Genomic DNA, 17,328 nt, shown 5'->3' with positions numbered 1-17,328 from the left:
GGGTGCAAAGGGAAGCACTATGAGGAGGGCCCCCGGAACAACAATACAAAGTACGTCAAATTCAAAGAAGGGAGTAGGCGGTCGTCCCAAGGGTTTGTGCTGACAAATCCAACTTTGAAGGCAACCTGAGCCATGCTTGGTAAAGGGCACATCCTCTCTTTGTCTCTAGTGCTCCCAGACACCGGATTACGGGTGGAGTGATGCAGCAGCTGGGACTAGGTCCCAGGGGCGGTGGACAGGACCGGTCCGGGTGAAAGTAAAACCCTAGGGTAGGGCCCCTCTCTCCTCCCACCCAGCTTGCTCGCTGCGCCCCCTTCCGGGCGTGCGGACCGTGTGCACGCCAGCTCCCGCACGCGGGGCAGCCTCTCCTGGATTTCAGTCTCTTTCTTCTGATCTCACAAAAACCTAAAAGCCGAGTCCCTACAACCAGCAGTCACAAACTGATCCCCGACCCTCGGCTCTCTCCTGAGCTACAGCCATTTCTCCGGGAACAACTTACTTAATACCACGAGGAGAAAGATGGGGACGAGGGCTCGGTGGGGACCCAAAAGATTCCTCCAGCATAGGTCCACCACTTTTTCAGTTTGGAGTGGCGGGGGCTGGCTCGTTTGCTCCTTCCCCAACCCCGGCCCATCCCGGTGGGCGGTGAGGTGGGCGTCTCCGGGTCTGTGGCTCCTGGCTCTCCGCCCCGCCCCCTCCTCTCTGGAACACGCTGCGTGGCCGCCTTTCTCCAGCACGCGGCGCTGCGCTCGCTTTTATCCCGGAGTCGCGTCGGTTCGTGCGCTGACAGCCCGGCTCAGCCAGTCGGCTGGAATTGAGTAGCATTCATTGAATCTGCGGCTTTCATGACGTCTCCCTGCGTGGTCCATCACTTTTCTCCTAACCGGGAATTTTTTTTTTTTTTTCCTGCCAGTCTTACCTCTTCTCCCTTCCTTCCACCCTGTCTCCCTCCCCCGTTCCTGCCCAGACGCACACCCCTCCGCCCCTCCTGTGCCCCCGGCGCCCAGCCCTCCTCTCCGCTCCCGGCCACCGGGAGCCAGTCCAGAGACGGCCGCACCTGGCTGGAGAGGCTGGGCGGGCGGAGGGGTGGGGACCCGCGGGGACCGGGAAGCTGGACCAGAGCTGGATTAGCCGCGAGGAGGATGGAGTCTCCTAACGGCCTCTCAGGGCTGGTGTGAAATTTGACCATCGGGTTCCAGTTTTTCTTTTCTTTTCGTATTTCCTCCCCTCGCCATCCGTCGTGTAGTGAATGACTAAACCCTTGCTCCGTTCCAAGAAAGGCGATCATGATGGAGTGAAGCCACCCCGTCCGCCACAAGGTAAGCGGTGCGCGGAGTTGCTCGAAGGCGAGAATCCGGCGTGCACCTGGGCGAGCCGGTCGGTGCCCTCGGTCCCTGTCGCCCCTCCCCGGCGCCGCCGGCGCTGCGAGCACCTCCACTCTGTCGGGAAACCTTGTGTCCAAGTCCACCGAAAGGCGAGGGAGAAGCCGGTTACATAACAGGAGGGAAATCTGTTTCATACGGTTTTCAGTAGCAACTGGAAACTCGCACAGGGGGCGGAGGGTGGGAGAAAGGAGGGGTCTGCCTGTCCTGGGCTCTGAGAAACCCAGTTATTGCAGACATCATTTCGACATCCGCTGGCGAAGATGAAATGCACTGGTTAACTGGCAGGGCGGCTTGTGGTGTAGTCATTGTACAGTTGGGAAAAGCCCATTGTCTTTGTCGAAAGCTGTATCTTCATTCTGCTTTGCATGGAGAGGAGAAGGGAGAGAGCGAGAACATGAGAAGAGGGAAAAGTGAGGGGTAGGGAGAGAGAGGCAGAGGATGAGAAACAATACTGGAACTCCTAACTGTTCGCTATCAATAAAACCGGAGATGTGACATGATGCCCCAAAACAGTGAGCAGGGAGATCTCCCTAGAAGTAAACTGAATTATTTTATGTTTGGAAGGGGGAAAACCCCTTCAGATAAAATAAGATGTTTATGGCATTTGAGGAGTTAGGTGAATCTGCTGAGTTTGCGTCCTCCTGGGTGATTTTCATTTTCATCAAGATATGAAGCTTGGGTTAGTTTTTAAGTGAAACAACATCGGTCTCTCCCGAACCCAATAAAACCCTAGGTGGATCCACAGGTATACCATCTCTTGTACCAGGTGCAACATGGAGAAACTCTTTGGGGGAGAAATGTATTTTAATAGAAATAGCCATAGAAATGGGGTGGAGAAACAAAATACCAGAATTTTCCAAAGAATCCCGCCTCCACCCCAAAAAAGGAAGAAAAAAAAAACTTCAATGTTTCGAAGTTGGGGATATATTATATGTTTAGAGTGTCTTCCAACTGCTTTTATCCAAAGTCCACAGGTCCTGGTGGAGCCCCATGGTACAGGGGGCAATGCCACATCCCTGCTAGCCCCATTCCCTGCCTGCCTTTTCTTTTGCTGAAAAACGGAGAAGGATGATGCCCAAGAGCTGCTTATAAAGAAAGAAAAAAAAAAAAAGGCGTGCTATAGTCAGGGCTGAGTTAAATAAGCTTCGCCCATTTTGCCTGAAGAAAGAGAAAGAGCTCGAGTCTCCATGGCGACCCAGGTGGGAGGGGAGACGGCAGCTTCCAGTTACAGGAAAAAAAAATGGACAAAACTTTCCCGGCTCCAGACAAATAAATAAGCCAGCAGCGTGCCCTGGGGAGGGTCCCAGGGCATGAGTGTACCCAACTCGTGGTCCGCGATGCTCAGGAGGACGCTTAGAGCTGGCCAGGTGTCCCTCAAATCCCGGGAAAGTTGTCCTGGGGCCGCCGAAGTGGTTCCGAGCAGGTTCCCGATTCAGCACCAAGGCCAGAGCCCAAGCACCCAGGGTGTCGCTTCCCGGGTCTACAATCCCAACTAGTAGTGTTGACTCCTCTGGTCGCGGGAAGTCAATCACTTTCTATAAAGAAAAGACCCCTTTGCTCGTGCAGAATCTGGATATCATATTATCCGCGGAATTACGTGAGGCAAAGGAGCTCGCAAATCATCCATTTTATGCATGGCAGTGCATCAGAGTTAACTATTCAAAATCAGAAACGCTGAAACACTGAAAAGACCTGAACTGAGAATGGAGAAGGGATCCCAGCCTCTGGGGAGTAAAGGGGCGCAAACACACACACACACACACACACACACACACACTCATCAACCTCGATGAGAGTCGCTAGTTTCAACGGAGTCTCTCTGGCTTACAAAAGCACCCATTCATTCCTCCTTCTCTCACACTCCTCTCTTTAACTTTTTATTGGGCATAGATGGCAGAAAGGAGCTGTGGCAGAAGAACCCTGGTCAGCGACAGACCAGCCAACCAAGATCTGTCTAAGGGTCCTAGGACCCAAAAGGGTGGAGAAATAATTTCCTCTTAGTCCAGACCTGACAAGATTTTAATCATAACTGGTGAGCTCCTGGAAATGTGTTAGCAGAATGGGAGCCAGTGATCACATCTCCAAGCCAGTGTGTGAGCAAGGTGGCCACATTTCCAAGGTTACAGGCATAGGAAACTGAAAAGAGTCACTTCTGTTAAAACAAACAAGGAAGAAACTGTGCAGGAGGGGAGAATTTATTATCATTCAAGTTCCATTTCAACCGTCATACGAGGAAAACAGGTAAGTTCGAGCTCTACTTCCCTCACCTTACCAGAAGCTGATCTCTGCCTTTCTCTCATCTTTAGTAGGTCCACCACTGCTATAAGGAAAAATAGTACAGGAAGGTGGCAGTCACGTTTCAAGTAGAAAGCCTTTAGGAATCTCATCCAGGTGTTTCAAGGTGCAGTTTGAATTGAAAAGCCCAGTTGAGCTGGGTGGAAATGTCGATCAAGCTTCTACAATATCCCTGACTGCTTTTCCCTTTAGCAGATGCACTTGTGAATGAGGTCTTGAGCTGGTTCTAGTTTGTTATTTCTAACAGTAAACAAGATATAACTCCAGTTTTCCTTGCTGGTATTTCCAATTGTGGGCATGTTGTTGTTTTCTAAAGATAATGAATGCAGCGCACTCAGGACATGATTAAAGCAGTATGTTTATACCTTTCAGTCTTTTATTAATGATTGTTAGTAAAAGCAGCACAACCTACTCCAAACCTGGGCAAAAGGGTGAGATATTACAACATTTCTTACATTTCAGTTCCTAATGGATGTTGACAAGTTTATCCATGATTTTATTTATGAAAGAGTAGCTACCTAAAGTAGAGAGAAGTGATGCCTGGAGTATTGCTAGGACTTAGACAAAGCATCTGTACCCTGACTTTGTTCCATCTGATATTATTGGAAATAGAGATTAGTTACAAAGGTAAAGCCACATAAGACTATATATTATTAATAAGCAAAGCAAGGTATTTGTGAGTCTTAAACTTCAATTTCTGTCATAAATTTTAAAAAGAGGGGGAATGGAAACAATCCAGGCATAGGAAATTGTTCAATCAATAATCTTTAGTTCTGGTAGATTCTTTGCTCAGGTATTTAGTGTTAATTCACTAAACTATGACTTGCTTTCTTACTAGGTGAGATGTTCAACTGATGGACAAAATGTCATTATGCCCTTATGTAGTCAACAGCCCACACTCCAAAATAATTGGTTTACCCCATTTCAAGTCAGCAGAACAACTTAACATTTCAAGTTAAGGAAAACAACTTAATAAAATTCACCTGCATGTGCTTGGCTCCATTTTGCAATTTTTAAAAACCTCACCTTGGTATTTCCTAAACATCAATAAATAGCTATTTATTTGCATGACCCAGGTCCTTATTTAATACATAGGCTATACATAGACTGTTTCCTTCGAGAATGCTTTAGTTCATTCTCATATTTTTTTCCTATCTTCTCACAAACTATCTCTACTTTATGGGGAGAAAAACACATGAAAATAGCTATTTAATAAGCAATAGGAAAAAATCACTGAAGATTAAAAATAAGTAAATACTGCCTTTGGGCTCTTAACCTTAATCACTGATTTTCACAGGTAAAAAGTGTTGCTGTCCTCAAGGGTTCAATGTTGACCATGTGAAGCTTCATGAAAACAAGATAAACCTTCTATATAGAAAGGCAGACAATCATGGTGAAACTCTTCTCTTTTTCACCAACTCTTTCATAATTAAATAATATATAAGTAATATGAAAATAAACCAGAAATAGGAAGGAAGAAAGTGAGGGGAAAAGGCAGTTATTTATTTTTACCAGATTTAAAGTGATGACACTTTTCAAAGCAAGGTTTGTTTGTTTGTTTTTAATTCCTTGTGTCAGAATTTTAAGTTGTGTGGAATTGAGGTGCTTAAGTTCAATGAATTTGGATTTATAGCTTAATAGGATGACATTTACTATTTAGCTTCAATAATTGACATTTAAATACCAAAAGACAATTAATTCACTCCAGAATTTTACAAAATTATTAAATGTGTTAATATCAATAAAAGCAAAATCGGTAGTTTGCTGAAAAATCAAAACATTTTTGTTGAATTAGAGTTTTATTTTTAGTTATAGTTAAAGTGTTTGGGAAGTAGAAAAATAAAATACAGACCCTTGAAATAAAAATACATTTTCAAATGTATTTTAAATAATTAGAAATAATTATTTTTATAAATCTAGCATCACATAGAATGAAGAGATCATCATAAGTGCAATTAGTTCTCTAATGGTATCCTGGATTTTCTCTGACAAAGTACTAGAATATACATACATTTGATATCATTTTAATAACATTAATTAATAGCAAAATTATTTTTCTCAAATAGAGAAGTGTCATCTTTTAAAGAATAGTTCATATCCTCCCTACACTCTAGCTTTGATCTAACCATGCCTGCTAATTTCTCATATTCATTTATTATTTATTACTCACTTGAATAGTTACTTAAACAAAACCTCAGAGAATTATTTTGTTTAGTCCTTAATATCTAAATGACTGTTCAAATCTCTATTTTGTCCAGAATGCAATAAGGCTATAAACCAACTTTCTTAATTACAATATGTAAAGTTAACCCTAAATTTTAACCAAATGGTTACTTAATTAATGTCTACATGGATCTATTCAAGTGAGATTAAATTAATTCCCCCTCAGTCTCACTTTTCACATATTTTTTCTATGACTGTGCTCAGGACCAGAGCCCATACAAGACTGAGGGTTCCTTCAGTGAATAGATTTTGACTAACACTCATAACCAGTCTTATTCCCAATCACAAAAAAGTGGTCTGTATGAAATCTTTACAAAAGAAACCAGAAAGTGCATCTGTGAGTAAAAAGATCCACATGCTTGCCAACAACTGACTTTGTAGGACTAAATCTGAATGTATTACATGCAATGTGAGAGACATAGCTATAAACTGAGTTTACACCTTGGTACTGTGACAGTTTCCTCCTTAAACTTACAGGCATCTACTTTTTTCCTGTCCAGATGAGAATCGATTTTTTTAAATGATGCTTTAAATTTCCTTCATAACATCCAGCAGGAACTTGTACAAGTTTGACAATGTGCTTGGTAGGTGGTGTTTCTCTGTGACTGAGAGCACAGGCTCTAGTATCTCACTAACTGCATTTACATCACAGTCTAGGTGTATCAGTCAATTTTTGCTAGGTTTGTTTCAGTAACAGCAGCCCCAGCATTTCACTGGCTTACAAAACAAGGGCTTATTACTCTGAGTTCCATGCTTGTGTTGGTCAGCGGTGGCTCTGCACCATGTCTTTTTCATTCTGAGATCCAGGTTGAAGGACCAGACTGATCTGGAACATTCCATTCCAGTGTCAGAGGGAAAGGAGAATGCCAAGTTAAGCAATGGCTTTTAAATTTTCTGCTCAGATATGGCACAAATTATTCACTCACATTCCGCTGACCAAAACAAGTCACATGTCACACCAATAGTCAGTGGAAGAATACCAATAGTCAATGGGATAGAGATGTTTATTTCTCCCACAGAGAGTCACTGCAAGTCATGAAGCAACAGGTGGAGACATATAATCTTTCAATGAGAGAAGAAAATAATCAGGAATAATTATATAATCCACTACGCTAATTGTATGACCTTACTCAATTGTATGCCTTGGTTTCCCTGTCTATAAAATGAAAATAATATCAACATCTGTCCCAGAGATATTATGGATATTAATTTGATCATGTATGTTTCTCAGCACAATGTCCAGCACAAAATAGGCACTTTGTAAATGATAGATGCTGTTATTCATTTGTTGCCGTGTGGCATTAAGTTCAGTTCTTGATGAGCTATGTGTACTATATTAGATAGCTTTAATTTCTAAATTATAGCTAATTTCTAAATCTCAGCAGTTTAGACAAATAGAAGATTTTTTTTCTCATTCCCATAAATCTAATTGGCTGATGCCAGACAGGGACTCAGGCTGCTGGACACCTTGTCATCTTTAACACATGACTTCCAAGATCTCCTGAGTGTTGATATTCAGCAGACAACAGAAAAGGGAGAATATATGATTATGCAGAAGATTTTAATGATTCAGGCCTGAAAGTAATGTATACTGCTCACTCCTACTCATATTCTATGGCCATACTTAACTACAAAAACAGCTGGAAATTGTAGTTGAGCTCTGTCCCCAGGAGAAAGAGAAACTGGTAGGTTGAACCCACTGGAGTCTTTGGCATATATTCCCAATAAAAATGTCTGGCATCAAAGATATACAGCTGATGTGGGTCAAGAATAGGGCAGGGTAGAGAAACTGTGTGGTCCCAATGGTGAGAAGATCCCTGGTAGAACTAGTATTTTGGTGTGCTCTTGAATTGTTCTTCAGTGGTGTATTTTTTTAAATAAATGAGTTGGGATATTTCGACTTTTGGAGTGGGTGTAGATAATACTTAACAAGAGAGATGCAAATCCATATTGTTTGACTTCTGTTAACTGAACAGCTAAAGTAGACACAAAGAAGGAAAGCGAGCTTTACAACCTATGTTCAAGAGCAACTTTCTAATCCTGACAATTCCACCCACATTTTGTCCAAAAATACCGAAGAATTAGATGCTGTCTTCTAATATCTGGTACTTGCTGTTGACTAGCAATTTGCATTTTGTTTTAAATCACATAAATGTCCATAGGTTAGACATATGTTGTAAGTTTAGATCAAATTAATCTAATAATAGTCATGGACTCTTGAAAACAGACCATGTAATTTGTACGTAGTCTTTGAGAACCTCTGCTTTCCTCAAGGAGAGCAGGTACCCTTGGAAACTAAGATCTCTACCTTTTCACTAGACACAAAAGGCCAGCTATAATGCTAAATGGATGATCTAGAAAAGAGAAATGTCGGGGAAAATCTCTGAGAAGTCTATGAGAGAATGAGCCAGAAGAAACAAGGTGGGGATCCATAATGCTCCTAGCTCTGCCATATCACTCCCATTCTCCCAGCCTGGATGCCAAAATCACATTCATTCATGCAGGGCTGAAATATTGAAATAAGAGAATCTGTGAAATAGTGAATACCACTAATAATACATGTTAATCCTTCTATGGAGGCAGTTATACTGTATTAGAAAACTCTTTACCTAGTCATGTATCTTGTCATTCCAAAGTAAATAATGTCTAACAGTGGAACTTCTGTTTAATGAAGAGTGTTTTTGAGGAGAGGGCTTATTTCACTACCACTTTCTGTCATTTCAATCTAAAAGGGATATAATCCAACTCAGTCATGTGTAGAAGGAATGGTAGATGAGTTCAAATCACATGATATAAAAAAGTAGATAAAAGAGATGCCCAAACTTTGCCTACACATTGGCCATTTGTATACCTAACTCTGAATTGTACCCCACAACTTTAAAACAAAAATAATTTTTTAAAAAGTAGATAAAAGAATTAGAGGTGTTTTCCCTGGAGAATACTTGGGGGAGGAGACATGATAGTTTTTTCAGAGAACTTGATATTTGAAGGTAGAAAGATTAAAATTCTTCTGCTGGGCTCTAAGGAATAGAAGTAGGACTTAGCAGTAGAAGCGACAAAGTGGCATATTTTATAAGAAAGAATTAATTTTCTGTAGTCAGAGCTGGACAGAGATAACAGTCTATCTTCTCCATTTACACAACTCTGAATTTTCCATCACTAGAAAGCGTGAAGAAGCTTATAAAACTAAGAAGTGAGGTTGGAGTGCATATATTTTAAAGTCTCTGCCAACACAAAGCACTTCTGATACCTGTGAGAGAAATGACACCTTTCAGTTTCAGTCAAAAAATCAGACATGGACCCTAGTGTTCTGTGTGAGTCCATTACTTTATTACTTGGGGAGTTATAATTTCTCTATCTTTAAAAAAATTAATTAGATCTAATCAAAATGACATTTAGGTCCATACACGAAACCTGTGATCAGTGAGAGCTGGTCTAGAATGCAGAGATCACATGACTAAGCTACAGGATCCCTCTCTCACAGAAAAGATGTACCCTTGCTTTAGGTGGTCCACACACTCTCCCTTCAGCCAAAAGACAGGGAATGAAATACCTCGTTGGAGGCTTCTCTGCAGCCTCCTTCAATCTTTTCAAAGTCAGGACTTTACGACACATCGACCAGAGTACACTTCAGATTTGGAAACATAACTAACGTGTAAAAATATAGTGCTAATAAGACATAATTCCGGCTCTCAAGGAATCCAGTTTCAAAATTGGCAAAGAAGGCATGGATTCCTTCCTCTTCAGCTGTCTCCTGAAGTCTCACCAGTGAATACTCCCAATATATAATCACCCTCTTGAATTTACATCAGCCCTCCTGGGGTGGCCAAGCCCACAGCAGTAAGGCACAGAAAGAGAGAAGACATAAAGAAGAAGGCAAATGAAGAAATTATTCTACTATGTGTTATCATAAAAGGGATTCCTTTATTGGAAAGGAGACTGAATTCAGTGACCTGTGAGTATTGGACCCCAAACCAAACATTTCACATGTCTCCTTGACTGGCCACAGGCGTGTCGCTGTGGGCAAAAGGATGCATCAGAGCTGACAAAATTCAGCTTAGGTCACTGGTTCCCAAAGTGTGTTCCAGAACTAGCATCACCAGGGAACTGGCTACAAATGCAAATGTTCAAGCTCACACCAGACCCACTAAATCAGAAACTCTAAGAATGGGGCCAGTTATCTGTATATCCCCTCCAGGGCTTCTGGTGCACACCAAGGTTGAGACTACTAGCTTAGGAGGAACTCTGAGACACAATACCCTTCCCAAACCCTGCTTCTCATAGTAAAGGCTTCAGGGTAAGTGTGCATGGAAGAGCCAGGTAAAGCCACCACTGCATGGACATGTTTCATCTGGACTCAATGCTTCAGGGAGGGGGTGAAACAGAAACAAAAAGCTGTTGATCCCACAGAAAAGCAAAGCATGATGCGTGATCCTAATAAGTTGCAAAGATTATGGACACAAAGCAAGGGCTTCTCTGTTGTTCTCATTACATAAATATACTGCTTAGTCTTTTGGAATTATTGTTAATCTGCCTAGAAGTTTTTCATTCTTTTTAAAATGAATAGTCTCATCTATTATCCTTTAAATAAAAGACACTATCAGTGAATAAGAATGGTATACTCGAGAAAAGCCATATTAAGAAAACTGAATAGAGGGCTTATCGTGGCAAACCTTCATGTAGTCAAGTGAAGAATAATTACAGTTATATAACATTTACTTTCATTCAAAATATCTCTTGGCCATCTTCATATTGCCAGAAATTGGTCTTTAATAGCTATGTCCTGAATTGTCATAGCTCTTTGGATTAGTCAGTCAACAAATCTCTAATAAGTACCTACAATCTAAAGACAGAAGGGGGAAATAAGGGGGGGGGGAAGTGTCCTGATTTCAGCATTCAGAGGCCTTAAACTTTAAGAAAATAAGAGTATCAGTGAAACAATAATGTACACAAAGCAGCTTAGCATTAAACAGGAAAAAGAGTGGTGCAAGACTTTAAGTAAATGAGGAGACCATTAATAAGGGCTGGTATCAGTAGAAAATATCCTTGGATATGGTGGAATGTGAAGGAGTCTTGGAAGAAGAGTAGGGTTTTGGTGGTTAGTAGGGTTTTTCCGGGAGAAGGGAGGGCTTTCCAAATGAGGAATCCACCTACATCCAGTGGGTATTGGCAATGACAAATGATCAGGCAGAGTCATATTCTACCACACCATGGAGAAAAAGAGCGCCATGTCTCTGCATGGTACATGAGCTGGTAGATGTTTGAGACGTGACTGCTTTGATTCAGGGCAAGAAGAAGGATACACAGGTATTTTAATCTGGCAGCCATGAGCAAGACAGACCTGAGATGAAAAACAGTGATTAGGAGACAACTAGAGTATTGATGGGAAGAGAAGAAGCCCTAAGTACACTCAGAATAGCAAACTAGTGATAGAAAAATGATCCAGCTTTAGTGCCATCAGTGGTACTGAAAGAGGATGATCACTCATGAGCTGGGAGAGAGGCTGATGATAGATTCCTCCCAAAGAAAGCTCTAACGCGGCACTCCCTGGGCAAGAGGGATCACACGTGGCCACAGTCCAGGTGCAGAGTGTTGAGGTCGTTCCAGTGAATAAATAGCACTGCTGGGAAGGAGTGAACCGCTGCAGCAGCAAGTTAGAGCTGCTGTGTGTTGTTGCTTTCATGTGCAAGTAATTGACTGGCAATGTTTAAGAGCATGTCTTTGGGGATTTGTCCCTCCTGGGGCACTGTGGGAAACAAGTATGGCCAGGGTTATGAATAGAAAAATTGTTAATCCTGAAAAAATGGGATCACTTTATTTTGTGATCTGGAGCAAAGAGTAAACAAGGTTCCTTATTATGTGCAAAAACAGTGTGGCTTGATTTGCATCTCGCAGCCACTCATATTCATATGTGTCAAACATTTTCTCTGCCCCTGGAGTAAAACTCACTCGCCTTTATAGAAGTCACTGGGAATTAAGGTTGACTCTGAACCAGCATGAAAGGAAGATCCACGGAAACAAGGAGTCTATGGTGAAAATATAAAATGGGCTTTAAGTGAACCCCACCTTAGCCTGTGCATAACCTTGATAGCACAGTCCACTTCAGTTCAGTGTTTATATATGGGCTGATTTAAAACTTCAATATAAGTGACCTCTTTGGAAGACAGTGTGGCGATTTCTGAAAGAACTAGAAATTGACCTTCCATATAACCCAGCAATTCCCCTATCGGGAATATACCCAGAGGAACTCAAATCATTCTACAAAAAAGATATCTGCACATGTATGTTTGTTGCAGCTCTATTCACAATAGCTAAAACATGGAACCAATCATGTTGCCTATCAAAGTTGGACTGGATAAAAAATGTGGTACATATACACAATGGAATATTATGCACCCATAAAAAAGGACAAACATGAACTTTGCAGCAACTTGAATGGATTTAGAGTCAGTCATACTCAAAGATCTATCACAGAAACAAAGAACAGAGTACCATATGTTCTCACTCATAAGTGGACCTTGAACAATTATAACACTAAAAGAGAGTGATTGACCGTAGTGGAAAACTGTCAGGGGAGGGGGGTGGGATTGGCAGTTGAGGGAAACTGCTAGGGGAGGGAGGGACATATCTCATCAACAAGAGTACCTACATAATCAACGTTTGTATACCAACCCTGAATTGTACCCCACATCTTTATAATTAAAAAAATAATAATAATAAGTGAAGATAATTTTTACAAGATCCCAAAATGACCCAAAAAGATGAGCTAAAATATCTTACTTTAAATGTATTTGTTTTACAAGAAGATAGTTTATTTGGCTGGCATCATTGAGACACAGGTCTTGATTTTCTAGTCCTGTTGTGATGTAAGTCGAGTTTATTTTACATTGGCGATGCTGAGTCTTTTGTGAGATTCAACTACCATGGAGCATACAAAGAGGTTGTGCTGATTATTGGGATACTAATGGCCATAATGGGAAATTAGGAAACAGTTTCTGTTAGAAAATCCTTGGTTATAAATAATCACCCAAATAATACCAAAGTCATTCACAATAGCTCACTCACAAAGTGTATTAAACCTGAACTTTAAAGCAGCTGATAAAAAAGATGACACTGTAATTATAGTGACACAAAGCTAATGTGGGATGGAAGACTGTAATGAAAACCCACCAACCATTTTCAAATAACCCCCCAATATTTTAACTGAGTTAATAAGGTTTTCTTAAAACAAGCAACTGTTAAACTATACTAGATCTTTTTTGGTTACCCTCAACCAGTTTAAAGCAAATTGTCCTTTTATTACAAAAGAATCATCAGGAAGTTATTAGCACAAAAAAACAGATCCTGGGTGTCCTGATGAAAAATCATAATCCTCATTTTGCTGCTCAAGTCCTTGCAACATGCAAGTATTGTTCTAATTCATTCCTTTCTTCATGTAAGGAATCTGGACTCAAGTTGCTTCTTCTTTTTTTAAATTTCCCTATGAGATGTTGATATTTTTAAAATAAAGCACGGCTTGGTACGTGGAGAGTGATAAACAGAGTGAGAAACCCTGTGAAGATGGGGCTTCTTCCATGCTGTTTCAGGCATCGGTGACCTGATTGAGTCATTTGTGCTTCATATTCTAACCACAACACAGATTTAACCACTCTGTCCTCTTACAGCACCCCAAGATTTCATAAAATGATTAACTGCATGAGAAAAGATGAAAGAAATCTCACTGAGTTGTCAAATAAGAGAAAAAAGTTGAGCAGGCTCTTGAACTCAGTACACGAGAAGGAATTTCATACAGTGAAAGAGAGGAATGGACAGTAGTTTCCTCTCAGGAGAGAAACTGGGCTTAAGACATATGCAAGAGAGACCTGCTGAAATCGGAGGTTCTGATGAACTGGAACTGTTTTAAAAGAAAGGAAGGGTAATTTATTTACTGTCATATCTGAGAAATCAAAAGGATAAGCTAGGTGGCTTCTTGAGTTTGATGTCCAAGTCATGGAATTTGAGATGTCAATCAAAGTATATTTGAAAATGCCACCAAAATTCAAAGTCATGTCCTTCAGCTTTCTCCCTTTCACTATAGGCATTGTCTGTGGGGTTTTTCCTGTGGCCACCTCATGGGCTGATGCCCTCCTGCATGCTTTACCTCACTGGCAGGTGCAAACCCCTTTGTCAACAAACTAAACATTATTGCATCCTCTTTGTCTCTTCCAAGAGTTTCATGGAAAGCTATTCAACATAGGGTGTTTGAATAATACTTTATAATGCTGAAAGTGTTCTGAGAACTAGTGGAAACTACTAAAAATAGTTTTCTTTGGAAAATGAATGTAGACTATATTATTCCATGTAGTTAAATTGTAGCCATTTTTATAAGTTCAGTGAGGACGCACTGAACAAGAAATTAAATATCCAAATACTCTACATGTAGGTCAGAGGGGAGCTGTATCATGGGAAAGAGCTTTTTTCTTTTCTTAGTAACTTGTACTAGTGAAAACATCTATTCTGGATGTCACTCAGATGCACTATTTGAATGATAGGAAAAAAGGGATAAATTTATCAGACAAGTTAAGTAACATACACTTCTCTAAGCCATATAAAAATTAGAGCACAGTCTAGATCACTGGTTTCTGATATTTCTGTATTGGAATTGTCCTTCCAGGTTGCTTTGATGATCTTCACAACCTAAGTCTTCATGTGATTAGCCATAATCACATTTCCTTTCAAGATGCCTGAGAAATTGGAGTTAACTTTGAGTCATACAGTTCTGTAGAATGAGCTTTGGCGACACTCAGATCTACTTTCTGAGTGATTTAACTTTTTTATTTCAGTTTTCCAACTATAAAATAAGAATAATTCAGGAAAAAAATTAAGTAGTAAGCGGTTTTTCTGTCTTTCTTTTAAGAGTATATGGAAAGCTATCATAAAAGATGTAATAATTTTATATGTATATTATATATTTTTGAGCTGGGGTCTCACTCTGACACCCAGGCTGGAGTGCAGTAGCACAGTCATGGTTCACTACCACCTTGATCTCCTGGGCTCAGGTGATCCTTCTGCTTCAGCCTCCTGAGTGGCTGGGAGTACAGACAGGCACCACCACATCTGGCTAATATTTTTTTTATTTTTTGTAGATATGTGGTCTCACTGTGTTGCCTAGACTGGTCTCAAACTCCTGGGTTCAAGGAATCCTCCTGCCTTGGCCTCCCAAAGTGCTGGGATTGCAGGCATAAACCAAGGAGCCCAGCCTGTATATATTTTTAATATCTAGCATGTATATTATTTCAGAAGGTAGATATGCTACTTACAGCTACACTAGTAGGACTTTAAAGGAGAAACAAATAAGTTTAAGGATAGAATAATGACCCAGATACACCCTAGGGGCCCACATCTTCAAAGACTGGATGATGTCCAGCACAGTACACTTACCAACATAGAGGAGAGAGCTCCAGTTTTAGGACATTTTTAACAACAGAGTTTGAAATCTTAGGTTGAAATTCTATTTAGTCCTGGGTGAGTAAATAACCCAAATAATTCAATTAAACCAGAATTCACCAATCCTAAAGCACTCTCAATCATCAAAGTTTACAGTAAGGTCAAAGTCAACATTCTTATGATTACAAATGAGTTTCAAAATGTTTATAGAGGTATGTGTATGGGGATGAGAGAAGCTATTCATATTTATCTCTATATATCCATATGGTTATACAAGGAGCACTTTTCAGATCTACCCTGGGGAAACTTCTACCAGTGGAAATGTCTGTATATTTTTAAATGTGTATTTTAGTCATTATCTGACTTATGAAAACCAAACTACTCTTTCTCTGAAATAACAATTATCTTTAAAGTAACTTCTAATTTATAGCATTAAATGCCTACATCAATAAAGTAGAGAGATCACAAATAAACAACCTAATATCACACCTCAAGTAACTAGAAAAAGCAGAACAAACCAAACCCAAATTAGCAAAGAAAATAAATAACAAAGATCAGATCAGAGCTAAATAAAATAGCAACCAAAAAAAGAGAAAAGAAATACAAAAGATCAATAAAACAAAAAATTGGTTTCTCAAAAATATTTTTAAAAGTTGATAAACCACTAGTTAGCCTAAACAAGAAAATGAATCCAAATATACACAATCAGAAATAAAAAGAGAGACATTACAACTGATACCAAAAAATACAAAAAATTATCAGAAACTATTATGAACAACTATATGCTCACAAACTAGAAAACCTAGAGGAAATGGATAAATTCCTGGAAATACACAGCCTCCCAAGATTGAACCAGGAAGAAATCAGATTGAATCAGCAAAATTGAAATTAAAAAACCTCCCAACAATGACAACAAAAAAAATCCAGGACCAGATGGATTCACAACTGAATTCTAACAAACATGCAAAGAAGAACCAATACCAGCCCTCTTGAAACCATTCCAAAAAAATCAAGGAGGAAGGAATTTCCCTTAACTCTTTCTATGAGGCCAGTATCAACCTAATACCAAAACCAGACAAGGACACCACAAAAAAAGAAAGCTACAGATCAATATTCTGATTAATATAGATGCAAAAATCCTTGACAAAATACTAGCAAGTTGAATCAAATAGCTCATCAAAAAGATATGGGATTTATTCCAGGGATGCAAGGATGGTTCAGTATACTCAAAGCAATCAACATTATACCTCCCATAAAGAGAATTAAGGACAAAAAAAAAACATGATCATCTCAATAGGCCAGATTTTTTTAAAAAATGAAATCTAGTGGGAATAACTCTTAAAGGTACTCTGTAGTGGCCTATCTGGAATAGAATTTTCCATGACCAGTAAGGACTCTAGAGCCCATATGATGAACCCTCAAATGTAAAACCACAGATTCCACAGATGCTGGCTAGAATCAGCAACCAAAGTTACTCAGACACACTAAGCTCTGGGGAAACCTTGGCCAACACCAGAGATATTAATTTAAAAGTATGTGATGCCCCCTGCCCTGTTCTTTTCTTCTCCTTATCACATGGGTTTTTCTTCAGAGATTCCCATATGATTTTAAAGGGCAGCCAGGAGTTAGAACCTTTAATAGCAAGTGCACACAGCCCAGTGTTCAAGGTTTGTTTTGGTAACAATTGTTGGTCTAGTGTGGAGGCTCATGCCTGTAGTCCCAGCTCTTTGGGAGACCAAGGCAGGAGGAACACTTGAGCCCAGGAGTTTAAGACCAGCCTGGGAAACATAGCAAGACCCAATCTCTAAATTAATCAGGAGTGGTGGTGTGCACCTGTAGTCCCAGCTCCTTGGGAGGCTGAGGCAATAGGATCACATGAGCCAAGAAGTTCAAGTGAGCTGTGATTGTACCACTGCACTCCAGCCTGAATGACAGTAAGACTCTGTCTCAAAAAATAAAATATAATACAATTGTTGAATATGGATCTCCCCTATGCTTT

General features: G+C 40.3%; 1 protein-coding gene across 2 annotated transcripts in view; it reads left to right on the top strand.

Moving 5' to 3' along the window:
- Nucleotides 1-763: 763 nt before the first annotated feature.
- KCNJ6 (potassium voltage-gated channel subfamily J member 6) overlaps nt 764-17,328 on the top strand; it is a 280,916-nt gene continuing 264,351 nt past the window's right edge. Inside the window, exon 1 of one of the 2 annotated variants that reach the window (XM_008073236.2) lies at nt 764-1,319. The gene's annotated coding sequence lies outside the window, so the exon portion shown is untranslated. Of the gene's footprint in view, nt 1,320-3,499; nt 3,627-17,328 lie in introns of those variants that run through there. The other variant, XM_021706557.1, reaches the window with a different exon arrangement.

The sequence above is a fragment of the Carlito syrichta genome, unplaced genomic scaffold (genome assembly GCF_000164805.1).
Source record: "Carlito syrichta isolate Samal-C Ts95f unplaced genomic scaffold, Tarsius_syrichta-2.0.1 Scaffold315781, whole genome shotgun sequence".
In the NCBI taxonomy this organism is placed as follows: domain Eukaryota; kingdom Metazoa; phylum Chordata; class Mammalia; order Primates; family Tarsiidae; genus Carlito; species Carlito syrichta.
This window is presented reverse-complemented; position numbering and strand designations above follow the sequence as displayed.